The 19,843-nt window shown below is 35.2% G+C and overlaps 1 protein-coding gene across 8 annotated transcripts in view; it reads right to left on the reverse strand.

Moving 5' to 3' along the window:
• ARHGEF12 (Rho guanine nucleotide exchange factor 12) overlaps positions 1–19,843 on the reverse strand; it is a 148,120-nt gene that overhangs the window by 85,646 nt on the left and 42,631 nt on the right. The gene's annotated exons all lie outside the window — the stretch shown is intronic.

Genomic DNA, 19,843 nt, shown 5'->3' on the forward strand with positions numbered 1-19,843 from the left:
AAGAATATCAGTAAAACTGGGGTTTTAAAAATGGCTATTAGTAAAGATAGTAAGAAATAAAACAATGATACCTGAATAACTACTAATATTTTATTTGTCATGGAGGTAGTTTAGTTCAAAAATATCTCTAAAATGGTTTAATTACAACTCCCTTTTACTCCTATTTAAATCTAAATTAATCCACAGAAGAAAACAAAGAACCTAAAAACCTTCCCTAATAAGTGATGGCATGTTAACTCATAACAGTTAGTGATAGCAAGTAACGGGGGTCCTAGGACAAGAAAGAGGACACCACTCTAGAGAACAAACTGATTTTACAAAAGACTACTAAATCTTCAGAAACAGGAGTTCCTAAACAGTCTGTCCAGACTTGTTGGGGTAAGAGTGGGAGGGAATAGGAATATAGTTTTTAAATTTACAAATAAATATAAAAGTTGTCAGAAAGGATTCCCAGTTGAGTTTCTACAAAGGATAACAACTGTAATTATCAACCTTAGCCACTCTGCCTCATAGCCATTATAAAAACTCCTACCCCAAAACAATGCTGCTTGTATCAGGGACTGCAACATCTAGGAGGGTTCTGGCGAAGAATCCTGGAAGTTCACTACCACAGATTGTGAACCAGTTTCCTGAGCTCTTTTCTCTTACAAGGCAATGAAAAAGGAGGGGAAAGAGGAAGACAAAAATGGAAGGAACAGGGACCACCCCCACAGTCAACTTGCCTATCATAATCTACTTACTACCTTCATAAAGCACAGATGAAGTTCTCAAAATTTAGAGTCATAATGCTTTTTCTATAATCAATGAATTCCACTTTAAAGTATCTGCTAAAACAAATATGTAAGTACATATGTGTACGTGTGTGTATATATATATATATTATATACATATACATAAAATATATATAAAAAATAATGTCAAGATCCTTCCTGGCTGTTTCACTGGTTCCTTCTAATTCAGCTAAGAAAACTGCCACGAGAATCTCACAGTTTTGTAAAATCACTATCACATGCTGAATATTGAGATAGAGATATAATCAGAGAGTTAGAAATAGGAAGCCAGAACCTCAAAGAAAAGCCTGAGTTAGAGTGGTAGATTTGAGTCAACCTATTGATGGTCACTGAAATTTACAACAGCAAGTAAAGAAGATAAAATGCCAAGGCTAAAATCCTGGGGGAAAACTAGCATCTGCATGATTGAGAATGGAGGTGGCAGCCAATGAAGGAGATTAAGACTGAGTCAGAAAGGTCTGTCCCAGAGGCCAAGGAAGAGATGATAATCACTACTATCAACTGCTGCAGAAAGGTCTGCAGGTAAAAAGGTAGTCATGTTCTAAGCAACAAATCAGTTCAACAGTCTGATGACACAAATTCTAGTGGACAAAAACCTTTGTTTTCAAGTCCCTGTCCACTGTGTAGTCTAATCATGAAATCATGACAATCTCCTTTGGTTAGCTATTTATGTAGAACAGCTATATTTGCATGTTGACATATGTGAGAGGTACCTAATGAAATTTTGGCTTTTGAAAATATCATAGTGATGACTTGGACATTTAGCTAACAATGAATATATTTGTGTATATTTATATTTGTATGTATTTTTCTAGGTATCAAACTCAAAGTACCAATATAAAGACCCATGATGAATAAAGGAAAGAGTTATCAGGAATTTGAGTCACTGGGGTAAGGTGACTCGTTGTCCTTATTTTTTGGTTTCCTATATTAAACACAATTATATCCCAGAAATCCCAAGCAAGGGTTTTTAATGTTCAGAATATATTTATACACTTGATTCAGAATGCCTTTTCCTTGTTAATTCTGAGCTCCAATATTTAAGCCCCTATTCAGAGGCTTCCCCAAATTTTGTATTTTCATATCCATCCCAATATTTTATTACAGTATAGAGGGATGACTTGGTAATTAAATAACCCTCACCAATAAATAACATACATTAGAGTAAGACTTCCATTTTAGCCAGGTTTAGCTATTCTAATAAACATACACACATACACAAATAATCCTTTAGGACTGTTAAACAGAATTTCTTCTGGATTTAAAAAAAAAATGCAAAGGATCCCTAAAGTCTTGTGCTATTGTATATCTGATTATAATAAATAGTCTATTAGAAATCATATTTTTCTTTCATTGATTTTGGTGAGAAAAGAGCTAGCCTTTGACAATATTCCAGTGAGAAGTGTTCTGAAACCATATGAGAAGAAATAAGGATATCACACTCAAACATTAATTCTTACCCTTCTCTCTCTCCTCCAAGGCATTTGATTTTTTTCCCCTGGGTTTAGTTATGATAGGAATTTGAGACTCTAAGTGGTTCTTCTCAATAAGGGATAATTAAAATGAAGGAGAGAAGGTTAAGGGAATCTTACCTACATTGGATAGTGGTCAAGATTTTATTAACAGTCAAACAATGTTAGTTACTAAATTTAGAATTATCAAGAATCTCATTGGTAGATATACCCTCATTTTAGTGATGTTACGATACAGGGGGAGGGAGTCCCTGCATGTTGGAATCAATCAAATACAGCACCATTTTATTGGAATCCACTCCAGTGGGAAAATTACTAGATAAAGAACAAGAACACTGCAAATGAGATAACAATTAAGAAAACTCTAAGGCTCAACCCTCATAAAATGGATGAACATCAGTGCAGAAAATATACTATTCCAAATTAGAAATGGGCAGGGTGGGATGGGAATAGTATTATTGATTGTTATGGTTAATGATAAATTCCACATAATTTCAAGGCCTTGGGGACAGAGGACTCCTCAGAAACAAATATAACTGTCTAGTTCATAGTCTAGTTTCACAATTTAACAAGTGTTTGAACTTGGGGGAAGTTGTTTAACCTCTCTTAAGTGTCATCTGTAAAACAGAGATAATACTAGTATCTACCTCACAAATTTGTTTTAAGGATTAAATTAGGAAATGAGAAGCACTGCCTAGCAAATAGCAACTACTTAATTATTATTAGCTATTAAGAAGAACAAAATAAAATCTGAACATTAGTGGTATGGATTCAAATTAAGTGGAAAAGAAAAAAACAGGCTGGGCACTGTAGCTAGCACTTTGGGAGACTGAGGCAGGAGGATCACTTGAGGCCAGGAGTTTGAGACCAGCCTAGGCAATATAGTGAGACCCATCTCTACAAAAAAAAAAAAAAATTTTTTTTAATTAAAAAAAAAGTTAGCTGGGTGTGGTGGCACATGCTTGAAGTCCAAGCTACTGGAGAGGCTGAAGCAGGAGGATCACCTGAGCCCAGGAGTTCAAGGCTGTAGTGAGCTATGACCACGCCACCACACTCTAGCCTGGGCAAGGTAATAGCAAGTTGAAGAGAAGAGAGAGGAGGAGAGAGGGGGAAAGGGAAGAGGATGGGAGAGGAGGGGAGAAAAAGAAGAAGAAAAAGAAAAAGAAGAAAGAAAAAGAAAAAAGTATAAACTTAAAGACTAATAATATTCAAAGAGGTTTTTAGCTCAGTAAAATGTATAGAAATGCATAATTCAAAGCCCATAATGAAACCACAGATTTAACTCACTAAGTCATATTATCTAAAATTAACATCAGTGCTCAAGCTTAACAAACTTCTCAGATGCTACAAGAGTAAGAAAAAAGATCAGGTTACAATCTAAACTTTCAATTTTCCTAGCATGTAGGGTCAGTGATTTTTTTTCAAACCTAGTGAAAATGTGTTGACTATTCCCACCACTTACTAGCAAAAGAATCCATTATTTCCTCATCTCCTTCAAAATGTCAAGAGTGATTAAGGCATTCTGTGAGCTGGATATGAATCAAGTTTTTCATTTATCTATTTGCACAAAATAATTTAGATAGCTTAAAGCACAATACTTAAAATTTGAAACTAATATGAATCTGAATCAGCCTGCTCTAGTATTATATTATTTTTCACAAAATAATAATCAAAACAGCTACAAGGGCATTTGTCTGTAATACAAAACAGCTCTTAAGTATAGGGATTTAGCACACAGTGCTGACTCCAGCTGAACTGTTAATTGAATCTTTAGTTCTTTGGACAGTAAGATTCACAGAACCCAAAGTAGTAAATAACCCCAAGGGGAAAAAAAAAAAAAACAGCCATAAATCCTTTCACCACTTACAATTTATAACTGGTCTAGCTTAGAGTCATTAAAAGAACAAAAAATTAGGAATTTGTAAAAACAAGAAGAGCTGAATATTATCTACAATAGCCTTAGCGGTTTACTTTTTTATTAGCATATAGATCCAAAGCATGAAAAGTGGTTAGCAGAGCTGGCAATAAAACATTAGTTGTATCATCAGGACTCTAGAGCAGAAGCTACAGCTGACAGAATGACTCATGGAGAATTTTTCATGGTGTTTTTAGTTTTAAACCTCTGGACCTTGCAATACAAACCACAGAATGACAAGGACCAAGGAGCTCAGTTCTGGTGTAAAATCCAAAAATGATTCACTAGAATGTAATGTAAGATCTCAAATTAACTTCTTAAATACAGTTTAGTATACTACCATTCTTACTGACGAACTTAAACACGCAATAGACCCTTAGTAAGGAAGGCTCAATCTTATTTCCTGGACACACTTCGACAAATCAAATAGTATATTTTTTCTAAATTACTTTCATTCCCTCTGCCAGAGCTATTATAAGACTGAATATTAATTGTTGCTGAACTGGGAAAAGTAGTTCACAATTAATATAACAGCTTATTAAAGGCTTCCATTTCACTATTGATAATCTGGAAAATTATCACCTTTGTGAATACTTCCTGGAAGGTTACTAAATAACTTTCCTTTGCCATCGTGAGTATCACTATTATCTTACACGGTTTCTTTTTAGACTCGATTCCCTTCAGAAAACCAGGCAAAAAGAACTGCCAGAAAAAAGTATGAGACCCTCAAAATACTTAAACAAGTATCTTCATCCCACTAAATACTACTCAAACCATCAAATTCATGCTCATGAAAGAGATATTACCATTGAACAAATGTAAGCGATAAACTGGACTCTACGAAATGATCTCATGACTTATAAAACAGAGACAATGCATGATTTTTGTTTGATAAAGATTTAAATCTTAATCTCATTTCACATCTCCCTATTTAAGAATATGTTGGTAAAAATAATAAAAATAAGAGAAGGGAGGAAAAAAAGTCCTTTTTATCAGAGATGGGCATTTTTCCTACCAAGATTTTATATAAAATACATTATGATTCAATGTTCAAATTCTGTAAACTAAAGTGAGAAGAATAGTTGAGCATTGTTGGGACAACCTGCTTTCTGCAAATTTGCCAAAAGATACAACTGTGCTTCTGGAAAAGTAGAAAGTCTTTAGTTAACTTTTATTTACCTTTACCACTAAAGTACCATTGAGATAAGTTCCAACATACAGCATTTACTTTTCAATCTGAGCTTGAGAATTTTATTAAAATATAAAATTAAAATATAAAACGATGTCAAATATTTTAATCTTTCAAATAAATATAGAGCATTCCATGATATAAAAGAGTTCTCAAAATTTAAATTCTTACATATCACTTTAAATCACAAGTGTATTTGCAGTTTGGTTACACTTTTTATTAAAGAAAAAATCTAGTCCATCCATAAAAACAGTATTCTGTAGCAAGAAAGTGATTCGACAAAAAATGAATTATAATGCATTTACCTTAAATGTTCCTAAACATTTCTTACCTAGTGCCAATACAATCACAGGAATAGGAATATTTTATTTCTAAAATCTTAAGAGAAGCAAAAACCGCCAAAGTATACTAACCTCCAAATCAGAGTATTCATATTTCTGCTTATCTTTCTTCAAGTGTTATATCTGGTGTGCACTCATTCCTTGAATACAAAGAAGCCTAACCACAGCCATATCTATACCACAAAGCTAAACAGACAAGGATTTGCCCAAAAAATCATTAAGGATTTTTTGGGGATCAAAAAAGTATAAACTTAGTTCCCAGGTACTCTAAAAATGTTCACAATTTCCTTGAACTAAACCAATATAGATCTATTTCTTATGGAGAAATAAAAACCTCAAACACTTTGCAGGTAGAATGCTAATGAAATAAGGATTGGGCATATTCCAGGTTTTCTACTTAGAATTTTTAAAATTATACAAGAAATACGTTATGGATGTCTTTTAGTTACATATCCTTAAATTTACATATACGATATTCCTTAGCTGGTAAGTGTATGTCTATAAATAAGTAAAATTTAGAGGCTATATCAATATAAAATAAAGGTGGAGATGAAAAAGCTAAAAAACTGATCATAACCAATATCATTACAATTAAATCTCCTATTATAGCACATCTTCTACATCCATAGAAAGTATTTAATTATTTCCTTATGAAGAAATTCTTCTTAATTTCTTTTTATAAAAATTAAAGCATGCTGGACATACTGGTTAACTTCAGCTTAATAAACATCAATGTATTTTTCCAACATTAAATATTTCACTACAGCATTGGTTGTAAACTGTGTTCCATAAAAGCCTAGGAGTTCACAGAGCAAGAGTGGGTAGATGGGGCTGTAGACTCCCCATACATAAGAGCTGCTTGGCTTTATTTATTTTATATTAATATATTGAACTTCCAAATAAGACAAAGATTTGTAAAACAGAGCTCTAAGTAATTCTTAATTTAATTAATTTAACCAGTTCCCTTTTGTAAATATTTAGACTGGGTCCAGGTTTTCAGCATAATAAACAATGTTGTGACAAATATTCTTGTAACTCAAGTTCTACACTCCCCCTTGATTTTGTCCTTCGGATGAATTCATTTATACTAAGGAATCCAGACGGGAGTTTGAACTAGAGATAAGAGGAGTTTGTGTGGGCACTAGGTAAACAGAAAAGAGAGGATACACTGGTCTCCTAGCTTAATTCAATGGACTCATGTCTAACCTTTAGGGAAAGACAGCATCAGAAGCTGAAGGAGCTGAAACCTGTGGCCTTGAGGCCACATATGGCCTTTTGACCAAATCCAAATTTTATAGAACAAATCTTTTCAATAAAGGGATTTGTTCTATGAAGTTTGGATTTGGTTGAGGGGCCGCACTTGGGGATCTGGAGGGCTACATGTGGCCTTGAGGCTGCAAGGTGCCCACCCCTGGTAGGGTAACATTACTTTGGTGCCCAAGAGAGAAATTGTGAGAGAGAGTCTCTCTCTATTTCTGTTAAAAGTAAAAAGTAAAAAAACAAAAAACAAAACTCAGGGATCTACGTAATAGCAGTTATAGGTGTACTATCCAAAAACTGAATAAATGCCAAAGAGCTAAAATGAATTCTTAATATTTTCAGATGAATTTGTGTTTTATTAATCACAGCATCAATACATTTGAAAAGAGTAAACATAAATGCAGAACATACATTTCTTATGCAGTATGTGAAAAGTACTAAGTGCATACAGAGATTCTCGGTTTCCCTGTATTAAACATGAAAGCATCCGTAAATTGGGAACCATTACATTTGTTGTGGGTTAAACTGTGTCCCCTGCAAATATATGTTGAAGTCCTAAATCCCAGTACCTGTGAATGCAACCTTATTTGCAAATTGGGTCTTTGCCCACGTTTTTGGTGTCCTACCTAAGAAATTTTTGTCTCGCCCAAAGTCACAAAGATTTTCCCCTATGTTTTCTTGCAAAAGTTTAAACTTTCTATTTTACTTTTAGATCTACAATATATTTTGCAATAATTTTTGTACAGTGTATGAAATATGGATAGAAGTGAATTCTTTTGCATATGGATATCCAATTGTTCCAGCACCATTTGTTGAAAAGGCCATCCTTTCTCCACTAATTGCCCTTATACTTTTCTTGAAAATCAGTTGACCACATATGTGTGGGTCTACTTTCAGAATACAAGAGAGGTAAAGTTCCCTTTTCATTACCTATCATGAAGGTACATGTTATCAACATGACTTATCACTAGTAATGTTTTTTTTGTTTTTGTTTTTGTTTTGTTTTGTTTTGTTTTTGAGACAGAGTCACACTCTGTTGCCTGGGCTACAGTGCCGTGGCATCAACCTAACTCACAGCAACCTCAAATTCCTGGGCTCAAGCAATCCTCTTGTCTCAGCCTCCCGAGTAGCTGGGACTACAGGAGGAGGCCATTTTTATTTTTAGTAGTGACGGGGTCTCACTCTTGCTCAAGCTGGTCTCAAACTCATGAGCTCAAGGGATCCTCCTGCCTCAGCCTCCCAGAGTGCTAGGATTACAGGTGTGAGCCACCGTGCCCGGCTAATCACTAGTAGTGTTAAGACAGTGTTTGCCAGGCTTCTCCTTCCAGGGGTGAGAAATCTGTGGCCTCAAGGCCACATGTGACCCTCCAGATCCCCGAGTGCGGCCCCTCAATCAGATCCAAACTTCACAGAACAAATCCCTTTATTAAAAGGATTTGTTCTATAAAATTTGGATTCAATAGAAGTATGTACTCAAGGGTCCAGAAGGCCACATGTGGCCCTAAGGCCGTAGGTTCCCCACCCCTGGGCTATATTTTATTCTTTAGAAGCAAGTCACCAAGTTCAACCCCCACTAGGAGTTGAGAGGATTAAGCTCCATTTCCTGCAGAAGGAGAAATCCACATATACTGCTTGGAATTTTTCTGTAAGGAAGATTTGTGTTTTCTTGCCCACATATTTATACAATCTTTTATATCAGTATGGACTCATGTCTGTTTATTTTATACTCTGAATTATAATCCCATACTATATTATTTATTTTCTTGCTCAAACTGTTTCAGCTGAAGCCATTGACATGCCCCCACCCTTCTGGTTTTTTGAGCACTTCCTTGTTTCTGGCACTAGGTGCTCCAGGCTCATCTTGCATTTTCCATACTTCAGCTATAGAATCAACCATTTCTCCAAGGAGCCATTTTATTGGAGAATGGTATTTAGTAACCAAGATCCAGGGCTGGCTGTGCTCACTGCTACTAGGGTGTCATCACTTCTTCTAGGTCCTCTCAGCAGTCAGAGCTAGGAAATTTATGTATGTATACTAACTCACGTATATGGACATATCCATAATTGTTTCTGTAGCTATCTATCTATCTATATATATGTTAAGCTAAACATGACTTCATACTGGTATCTCTGATTCTATTCCAGTACCACAGAGTTCATTCAGTTTTCCTTACTTGCGTAACTCCCCTGGCTGACAGTGAGAAATCTACTTCCCATCATCTACCACCATCCATTTACTTATGTTGCCTGACTTTTCAATGTTAAACCAACCTTGTACTCCTGGGATAAACCCCACCCTGTTGTTATACACACATAGTGTATACATTTTTATATATTTTCCCATTTTTGTATATATGACATTATATATTATATATAGTTGGAATTTATAAGATCTCCATCCATATTTCATCTAAATTATTGACATAAACTGTTCATAATGTTCCTTTATTACCCTTTTAGTATCTGCAGAATCTGTAATGATGTTATCTCTTTTGTTTCTGATACTGGTAATGTTTGCCTTTTCTCTTTTATTCCTGATCAGCCTGGCTAGAGGTTTAACAATTTTATTAATCTTCTCAAAAGATCCACATTTGGGGTTAATTTTCTTTTGCTTTTCTGTTTTTTACTTCATTGACTCCTGCTCTGATCTTTATCTCTCTTTCTTCTGCTTACTTTAGCTTTAATTTGCTCTTTTTCTAATTTCTTAAAATGAAGTTGACATCATTGATTTTAGACCTTCCCTCTTTTCTAATAGGTGTTTAATGCTATAAATTTCTATGCAACGCTTTAGTGGCATCCCACAATTCTGATATGTTGTATTTTCATTCTCACTCAACACAAAATACTTTCCCATATCCCTTTTGATTTCTACTTTGACTCATGGATTATTTAGAATTGTGTTGTTTAATTTCCAAATATTTAGAGATTTTCCAGATATCTTTATTGATTTCTAATTTATTTTCACTGTGATCAGAAAACATACTTTGCATGACTTGAATACTTGTACTTTACTGAAATTTAATTTATAGCCTAGAAAATGGTCTATCGTGATAAATGTTTCATGTATTATTACAAAAAGAAAATGTATTGTGTTGCTGGCTGAATGTTCCAAAAATACAATTAGATCAAATTGGTCAATAATGTTGTTTAAGTTTCTACACCCTTGCTAATTATTTGCATCTATCAATTATTGAAAGAAAGACACTGATATCAATAATGATGATTGTGGATTGTTTGTCCTTGCAGTTAAGTCAGTTTTTGTCTTGTGAAGTTTGAAGCTCTGTTCCTAGGCACATAAAAATTTAGAAATGTTATGCATTCTTTTTTCATTGACCCTTTTATCATTATGAAATGAACTTCTTTATCCTTGGTAATAGTCTATGCCCTTAAATCTACTTTATTTGGTTCCAATGTAGTTACTCTACCTTTCCTTTGATTAGTGTTAACATCGCAAATCTTCTTCCATTCTTTTACTTTTAAACTATGGGTGTGTCTTTAATTTCAAGGTGTGTTTCTTGGAGGCAGCATATAGTTGAGCTTTGCTGTTTCATCCAATCTGATAATCTCTTCCTTTTAATTGGGATGCTCAGAACATTTACCTTTAATGTGATTGCTGATGTGGGTAGGGTTAAATCTATCAGCTTGCTATTTGATTTCTGTCTCATCTGTTCTTTGTTTCTCCTTTTCTTTCTGCCTTCTTTGGATTAAATTATTTTAATCAATTAATTGATTTTTAAAGCAATTTTCATATTCTGTTAACTTGTCTGACTTTCTCACTAATCTTAATTATCTGAAGGTAAGGATCATGTTCTATCTATTTCATTTTGTCTTCTGATTAACTAGTGCTGAACATATGCCCGACAATACATGTAAACTATAAAAATTCAACAGATTTTTATTGAGAATTATAGGGGATATGTTATTCTCAATCCAGAAACCAGAGCCTTCCTTCTAAGGGAACTCCAGTTTTATTCAGCTATCTACTATTCCCCTCAGAGTCCACATGACTGAGGGGAAGCTGACTCCATCTGCCGCAACAATAAAGAGCCCGGCCTGTTGGTAATTCCAACCTTGGGTAAGTGACTGGTTCTGAAAGAGGTAATGACAACAGAAACGAAGGACACTGGAGGCATGTATGAAAGTATTACCTCACTCTTAAGACAGAACTACATGAAACTTCTTTCTCTCCCCCCCACTGGACAGGAATGAAGAAGCAAGCAGCAGTTAACTGCTACTTAGCATTCATCCTCAAGGACTAGTTTAGGATGAAGTTGATATTGATGGCAAGAGTGGAAAGATGGAAAGCACCTCGGCCCTTGACACATTAAGCCACTAAAACTGATCTATGAAGTCTATCTCTAGACTTCTTTTTTATGTGAGCCAGTAAATATGTTACTGCTTAAATCAGTTTGACATGTTTCCCGTTATAGGAAGTCAAATGCATACTAAATCACACAAACACCAACCTGTGCCATGATCTCTTCTAGACATTGGAGCTTACATCAGTGAACAGCTTAAGGCCTCTGCCCTCAAGAAGCTTACATTCCACAGGAAGAAGACACCAACTATGAAGAGACGATTACACCAAAGAATTTCAAATAGTGACAAGTGCTATGAGAAAAATAAAAGAGATGTGATTTGACTAAATTTGTTAATTTAGTTTATTTTAAAAAAGACCTCTGAGGCATTTGAGCTGAGACATAAATAAGGTAAAGGAGCTAGCCATGAGAAGATCTAGGGACTGAGAGTTATAGACAAAGGAAACAGCTAGCAGAAGGGTCACAGGGGTACACAGCTAAATATATTTAAGAAATACAAAGCCCACCACTGTGGCTGAAGCATAGAGAATGACCAAGACAGTAAGTACTGAGATGAGATCAACAGAAGTAGATGGGGGCCCGATAACATAAGAATGTAAGCCATGGTATTAAGTTTAGATTTTATTCATAATATAATGCATGATCTGATTTATACTCCAAAGGAACACTCTGATGAATGAATAAAGCATCATACTGCACAGATTTGAACACTAAGAAAGTCAAGTTCAAGCTATGTTTACAGTAACAGTGTGTTTTGTCCTAAACATCAAACACTTATGAAACATCTAATATGTGGAGAACATTATACAAAGTTTATAATGTTGACATATTTTCTCTCCCTCACACCACAAGCAAGAATTCCACATTATCTTGACGGTAGGTTTTATTTAGGAAAAACAAAAACAAATAAGGAGAAAATAGCAAAAAATGGGAGGCAGCTGATTAAGTTGTCCTTTCTATCCTATTTTCTGTATATAATGTCTAAAACTTAGGTGTGTTTTTGTTTTGTTTTGTTTTGTTTTTTTAAAGCATAACATGACTGAGAGGCATTTGGTAAACTTATAGTTCAGCCATTAGTCTCTGCCCAGGCAAGTGTTTCAGTCCTGTTCTAACACAAGTATTTGGATTTTTCCAAGAGCTGATGTCAGGGCTTTTCACAGAGACAGAACAGCATTTACAGGCCAGAGAAGGAAAAAGGGTTTCCCCAGCAGCTATGCTCAATGTGGCCTTTGTGCTGCTCCACTGCCAAAGGCAGGAAGACCCTGCTAGATAGAGCTATTTAGTTCCTGAAAAAAATTCTACCCTGGGAGGGTGGAGAATGGTGAATGGCCAGATTCCCCATTAAGGAAACCCACCTTAATTTTCCAACAGTGCTTAAACCCAAATTTACATGGGCTCATCATCAGAACAAAGGTTTCTTAACTCTTTATAAGAAAAACCATTCTGCTGAACTTGTATATAACAGATGAACTGGCTAGAATAAACATAAATTATAGAGGTAGAGAACAATACAGTGACCTATGCCATATTTCCTGGGGTTAGCTTCTCTAAAAAATACTCATTTGGGAAGAATGGCTAGTTGAAGAACACTCAGAAGCTTCAAGTAACATTTGGTAGTCAAAAAATAAGCTAAGGAGATTGTTCCAAACACATGTAATCCATTATCCTTAAGAATAATAATAATTAAAATCATAACAATAGCTAAAACTTGAGTGCTTTTACTTGCATACTTAAAGTCTCTGCTTTAAGTACTTTATATGTATTAATTCATTTAATTCTAAAAATAATTCTATGAGATACATAATTTTTAGCCTTGTTTTATTGAAGAGAAATGTGGGGTTCAGAGAGGTTAAGTAACTTAAACAAGCTATATAACTAGTAGATGAAAGAGCTTAGATTCAAAACCTCATATGAATCTAACTAGAACCCCAGCTCTCAACCTCCGGACTACCACATTACAACAAAAACATTACTATAATAACTTCCCTTTGTATAGTTTTTTACAGTTAACCAGAAGCCTTCACATGAGTGAGACTCAGAAAACTAGATCTAGTATAACTATAAGATATTTAGCTAGAAAGGAATTCAAACCCTTTTATATAGTTTCAGGAAAAGATAAGCCAATATAAACTGGTTAAGAAAAGAACTCCCAATCCTACAGAATCTGAATCTCCAAATCCCAAAGCTCAGGGGAGAATTCAGTTAATATCTTTTGCCATATGGGCAACTTGCCAGCTATACATCTAAAGAGAAACATGTTTCTACCTGAATGGCATCGTTCTTTCAAACCACTTGTTCCTTCAATAAATATGTGTTAAATGTGTAAAGAAAAGAAGAGAGCAAAAGTAATTCTACTCCACTAGAATTTCTCAACACTAAAAACAAAAATAGAGGGAGGAAAATCCATCTTCCATGAAGGAAAGACACAATTATAACTTCAAACCACTAACTACAAAACATACTTCCCATATTTGTTAAATTCTGGATCCATACCAAGGAAGTTTTGGTAGACTTTGAACAGGAAACTGATTTCCCTAAACATAAGGATCACAGGCTAGAAATGCAGATCCAACTGTCCTTTGATTAGGAAGGCAATATCCAGGTGTGTGGATAGAACAAAGGAATAGGGGACTCTGTAGAGATCCAGAACAGCAGGAGGAGGTAAAAATAAAGAAAAAATAACATTGCTAACACATTCCCAGATTTACAATACTACTGGAGGTAAAGTGGAGATGGTGATGGAAAGACAGAGCAACTACCACCAGATCACAACACAGGGAACCCAGTGACCTCAAGCTCTTTCCTGTGAGCCACACAGGCCTTTTAAACACTGACAGAAAAGAATAGTAACAGAAAATTGAAACAATAATAATACCTAACAGTCATTGTGCACTTACCATATGCCAGTAACTCCTGTAATTTCATTGCCTATATTAACTCATTTAATGCTAAGTACTATGATTATCCCTATTTTATAGTTGAAGATACTAAGGCACAGAAAAATTAAGGAATTTGCCCAAAGTCAGTAGGAAGGGAAGCTAAGATGTGAACCCAGACCTTGTATCTCTAGAGTCTTAACCACTATGCCTTACAGGAATAAAAAGAATATTCAAAAATACATTAGAGAAAAATTCCACAAAATTCATAATGATTTGAACCTGAAGAGTACAAGGCCACAGAGTACCCTAGAAAAACTTATACAAAATAATCAACACTAACACATATACTGCTAAAGTTATGAAAATTTAACATTTTAAAATAAAGAGCTACAGGAACATACAGATTTAAAAAAAAATTAAATTATATATAAGTGGGAACAATTAAGTTGGCCTTAAGATTTCTCCACAAGACTCCATATACCAGAAGATAACAGTACAATGTCTGAAATTTCTTTAATTTTTTTCCTTTTTCTTTTGCATACTGGAAATAGAAAAGATACAAGAAATATTTTTTTATTTCAGAATATTATGGGGGTACAAACATTTTGGTTACACATAATGCCTTATCCTCGCCTGAACCAGGGCTGCAAGTGTGCCCTTCCACCATACGGTGCACTCTGCATCCATTTGCTGTGAGTTTACCCACCCCCACGACTCCCCTCCCACCCGACTGGCACCCAGTGAATGTTACTACCATGTGAGCACCTTAGTGTTGATCAGTTAGTACCAATTTGATGGCGAATACATGTGGTGCTTGTTTTTCCATTCTTGTGATACCTCACTTTGAAGGATGGGCTCAAGCTCTATTCAGGATAATGTAAGAGGTGCTAGTTCACCATTGTTTTCTGTAGTTGAGCAGTATTTCATGGTATACATATACCACATTTTATTAATCCACTCATGTATTGATGGGCTCTTGGGTTGTTTCCACATCTTTGCAATTGTGAATTGTGCTGCTATAAACATTCGCGTGTAGATGTCTTTATTACAGAATGTATTTTTTTCCTTTGGGTAGATGCCTAGTAGTGGAATTGTTGGATCAAATGGTATTTCTATTTTTAGGTCTTTGAGATATCTCCAAATTTGCAGTCCTACCAGCAGTGTAAGAGTGTTCCAATCTCTCCACATCCACACCAGCATTTGTTGTTTTGGGACTTTTTGATAAAGGCTATTCTCGCTGAAGTTAGGTGATATCTCATTGTGGTTTTGATTTGCATTTCCCTAATGATTAGAGATGATGAACACTTTTTTATATGTTTGCTGGCCATTATTCTGTCTTCTTTTGAAAATTTCGGTTCACGTCCTTTGCCCATTTTGTGATGGGGTTGTTTGATTTTTTTCTTGTTAATTTTCTTAAGTTCTATATAGATTCTTATTATCAGCACTTTATCGGATGTGTAGCATGCAAATACTTTCTCCCATTCTGTAGGTTGTCTACTTACTCTAGTGATAGTTTCCTTGGCTGTGCAGAAGCTTTTTAATTTCATCAGGTCCCATTTGTTTATTTTTGTTGCTGCTGTGATTGCTTTGGGGGTCTTCATAAATTCTTTGCCTAGGCCGATGTCTATAAGAGTTTTCACAACATTTTCTTCTAGAATTCTTAAGGTTTCACACCATAGGCCTAAGTCTATTACCCATCATGGGTTGATTTTTGTGAGACGTGAGAGGTGGGGATCCAGTTTCAATCTTCTGCAGTTTTCCCGGCACCATTTATTGAATAGAGAGAGATTCTTTTCCCCAATGTATATTTTTGTCTGCTTTGTCAAAGATCAGATGACAACATGAGGATGGTTTTATATTTGGGTTCTCAGTCCTGTTCCAAAGGTCTGTATCTCTGTTCTTGTGGCAGTACCATGCTGTTTTGTCTACTATAGCCTGTAGTAAAGCTTGAAGTCTGATAAACTGATGCCTCCCAATTTGTTCTTTTTGCTTAAGATTGCTTTGGCTATACGAGGTCTTCTTTGGTTCCATATGAAGTGTAGAATTATTTTTTCTAGATCTGTCAAGAATGATGATGGTATTTTGATAGAAATTACATTGATTCTGTAGATCACTTTAGGTAGTATGGACATTTTAACAATACTCATTCTACCAATCTATAAGCATGGTAGGGTTTTCCAACTGTTTACATCTTCTACAATTTCTTTTCTCAGTGTTTTATAGTTCTCCCCATATAGGTCTCTCATCTCCTTTGTCAAATGTATTCCTAGATATTTCATTTTCTTTGATGCTATTGTGAAAGGTGTTGCGTCTTTGATTTGATTTTCGGCTTGACTGTTATTGGCATATATGAATGCCACTGATTTGTGTGCGTTGATTTTGAGATACAAGAAATATTTCGAGAAATAAGGAGACAGAGCATCCATGAGCTCTTCTTAGAGAGGAAAAAAAAATTGAAGACAAAATCCAAACAACAAAAATATAATCAACATAAAGAACTCAGGAATGTAGAAACTAAGGTAAAAGGACTGAGGGTAAGCACTGGATTAACATACAGAAACTAATAAAGAAGATAATTTTAACAAAAGCCACCCCCACACCATCCAACAGAACTTCCTTAATGGAGAATTTGTCTCAACTTTGTACCCTCACTATACACCCCATATGCTACTTCTGCATACTCAACAAATATATTAGTACTCAATATGTTTTTTTGTTTTGTTTTTTTAAAATAAGAATCTGATCTCTTCCTCCACTCCCGCTCACCCTGCTGGAATATAAATTCTGTGACAGCAGGGTTCTTTGGTTCACTGCTGTATACAAGGACAGTGCTAGGCACAGAGTAAGTGCTCAATAAATATTTGCTTAATGAAAGAATAGATACCTGATATGGGCAGATTGACTTGCTCTATCTTCTGGGCTCCAACCAATAGCCTTCTGGACATATCCATTTAGATATCTTACTGGCATCTCAAATTCAACAAATCCAAAACTAAATTCTTACCCTGTTCCCAAAACCTGTTTTTTTATCTCAATAAATAGACTTCCATCCACCTAGCTGATCTAATTAGAAATCTAGAAGTCATTAATGGCATCTTTCTCTCCCTCATCCCCACATCTAATACATCAAACTCTCTATCTATCCAATAATACTAACTGAGCACCTACTGTATATCACGTACTCTCTAGAGTCTGAAGACAAAACTATAAATAAAATAAAGTCTCTATTTTATTGGACTGAGTTTACAACTGCCATCCCATTAAAATGATTTTACCTTCAATACATATCTCAAAATCGTCTACTTCTGACCTTCTCCATTACCAGCTTGGAGCAATCCACCTCATCAACCCTAGACTACTTGCAATAGTTTAATAGGTCTTGCCACTTCTATTCTTGCACACATCCTCCAATTCATTTTCCTATACAGCAGCCATATAATCTCAAAACAAAAATCTTCCATCCCTCCCCAGCTTAAATTCCTTCATTAGCTTTCCATTGCATTTAGGAAAAAAATCCAAACACCAAACATGACATACCAAAGCCAAATATAGCTCTTGTAACCTTTCTAATCTCAACTCCTACAACTTTCCTGCTTATTCACTACACTCTAGCCATAGTTACCTTTCTTCAGTGCCTCACAAGCACTGTAGCCCTAAAAAGTGATGTCTTGCATACTGTTCTATCCGAGACACTCTCCTTGCCAACTCAACTCCTGAGTATACTTCAGGTCTTTGCTTACAGATTGCTAACTCAAAAAGGCCTTTCCTGACCTCTGTTCCTCAATAGAATTAGGGCCCTCCTGTATTATTTCCCATAATTACCCTGTTCTCTTTTTTTAATATCATTTACCAAGTTTTATACCTATTTAATTATTTTGTGTTTAATTTCAGTCTATATTATCAGATAGCTCCGTGAATACATGGTAAACCCAGCACACAGCACAACTCCTGAAAGAATTCTATAAATGTCTGTTGAAAGAATTCATAATGCAACCAAAGAAAAAAGAAAAGGAGAAATTCTAAGCAAAGGAAGAAGCACATGCTGACATGTTAGGAGTAAAAACAAGTAGCTCCATATGGCTAGAGTCAGGATTGGGTTGGGGGGAGAATAAAGATGTCTGGAGAGATAAGGCAGTAGCCAGATCAATACAGGTCTATAAACCATAGAGGAATTTAAACTTTTGTATGTAGAAAGAAGCGTTCTTAACCTAGGTTTCATATTCTATGGGTACTGAAATTTTGGGGGTCAAGGAGTCTCTAGAATCTCAAAATAGGTCAACAGCATCCAAAGAACCAGTGCTAGAAACAACACAGGAAAACTGACAGGTTTTAAGTTAGGCAGTAATATGATCCAATTTGTATTTTAGAAATATGGCCTTGCAAACAAGATTTTTTGGATATGGGTGGAAAAGGTAGGAAACTAATGGCCGGGGGCCAATTAGAAAATTATAACAGTACAGATAAAAAAAAAATTACAAGGCTCTAAATGAGAGCAATATCAAAGGCCAAGAAAAGGGGATAAATATCAAAAATAATATTATGAAAGTAAGCACTGAATCTCCAGCAGACTTAGAAAATGAAGGAGAGAAGGGAACTCCCAGGATTTGGGTTTAGATGACAAAACATTTGATTGTGCCATTCACCAAGGAAAAAAATACAAAAGCAGATTTGGGAGAGAACCAGTAAAATTTGTCAAGGTGCCTGTAGGACACAATGGTAGAGAAGTCTATTAAGAACTTGAGTTCAGGGAAGAGGTCTGATCTGGAAATTCAGATTTCGATGACATCGAGATGACAGCAGATGAGAAGCTGAGGCAGGAGGATTGCTTGAGCCCAGGAGTTCAAGGCTGCAGTGAGCTATGATGCACTCTAGCCTGGCCAACAGAGTAAGACCCTGTCTCTAAAAATACTTTAAAAAAAAAAAAAAAAATGACAGCAGAAATCAGGAAAGTAGACACACTTCATATAACCTGTAAAATATAAGAGTTAGACTAAACCTGAAATATACTTCTAAGGTTATATGATTTTACTCTTTATTGATTTTTATGGAATCATGAAAATTCATAAACTTAGGAAAACGAGTTTATTTTAAAGTTCATATTATATAATTAGTTTCTACTTCCTCATCATGTTGTTATAGTTTCAATTCAGACATATGTCACAACTATTAAATGGCACAGAAAATACTTAAAATGTTTAGTTATGACATCTCTTGCAATGCTAGAAAATTGGCAGTGGGAGAATTCACCTATTTAAAAGAGTATTATCATTCAGAAAAATACTCTGAGTGCCTTTCTTCTTAAAATATATACATGTGATCTTCTCTTGTTAAAAAGTTTTACTTAATTTGAACAGCAGTATTACCTAGTTCTTACAGCCATAAACACTCACAAAAACTCTAACCTGATAAATGGTATTAACAAAAAGCCTACAGCTAACATCATACTTAATGGTGAAAAACTGAGTATTTACCCCCCTAAGATCAGGAACAGGACAAAGACGTCTTCTTGCACCACTTTTACTCAACACTGTACTATTCTAGCCAGTGCAGTAAGACATGGAAAATAAATACGGGCATCCACATGAAAAAGGGAGGAGTAAAATGGTCTTTATTCGAAGACTACATGAGGATTTACGTAGAAAACCCTATGGGAACATCAGAAAAGCTACTAGAATTA

The sequence above is a fragment of the Eulemur rufifrons genome, chromosome 6, assembly GCF_041146395.1.
Source record: "Eulemur rufifrons isolate Redbay chromosome 6, OSU_ERuf_1, whole genome shotgun sequence".
Taxonomy (NCBI): domain Eukaryota; kingdom Metazoa; phylum Chordata; class Mammalia; order Primates; family Lemuridae; genus Eulemur; species Eulemur rufifrons.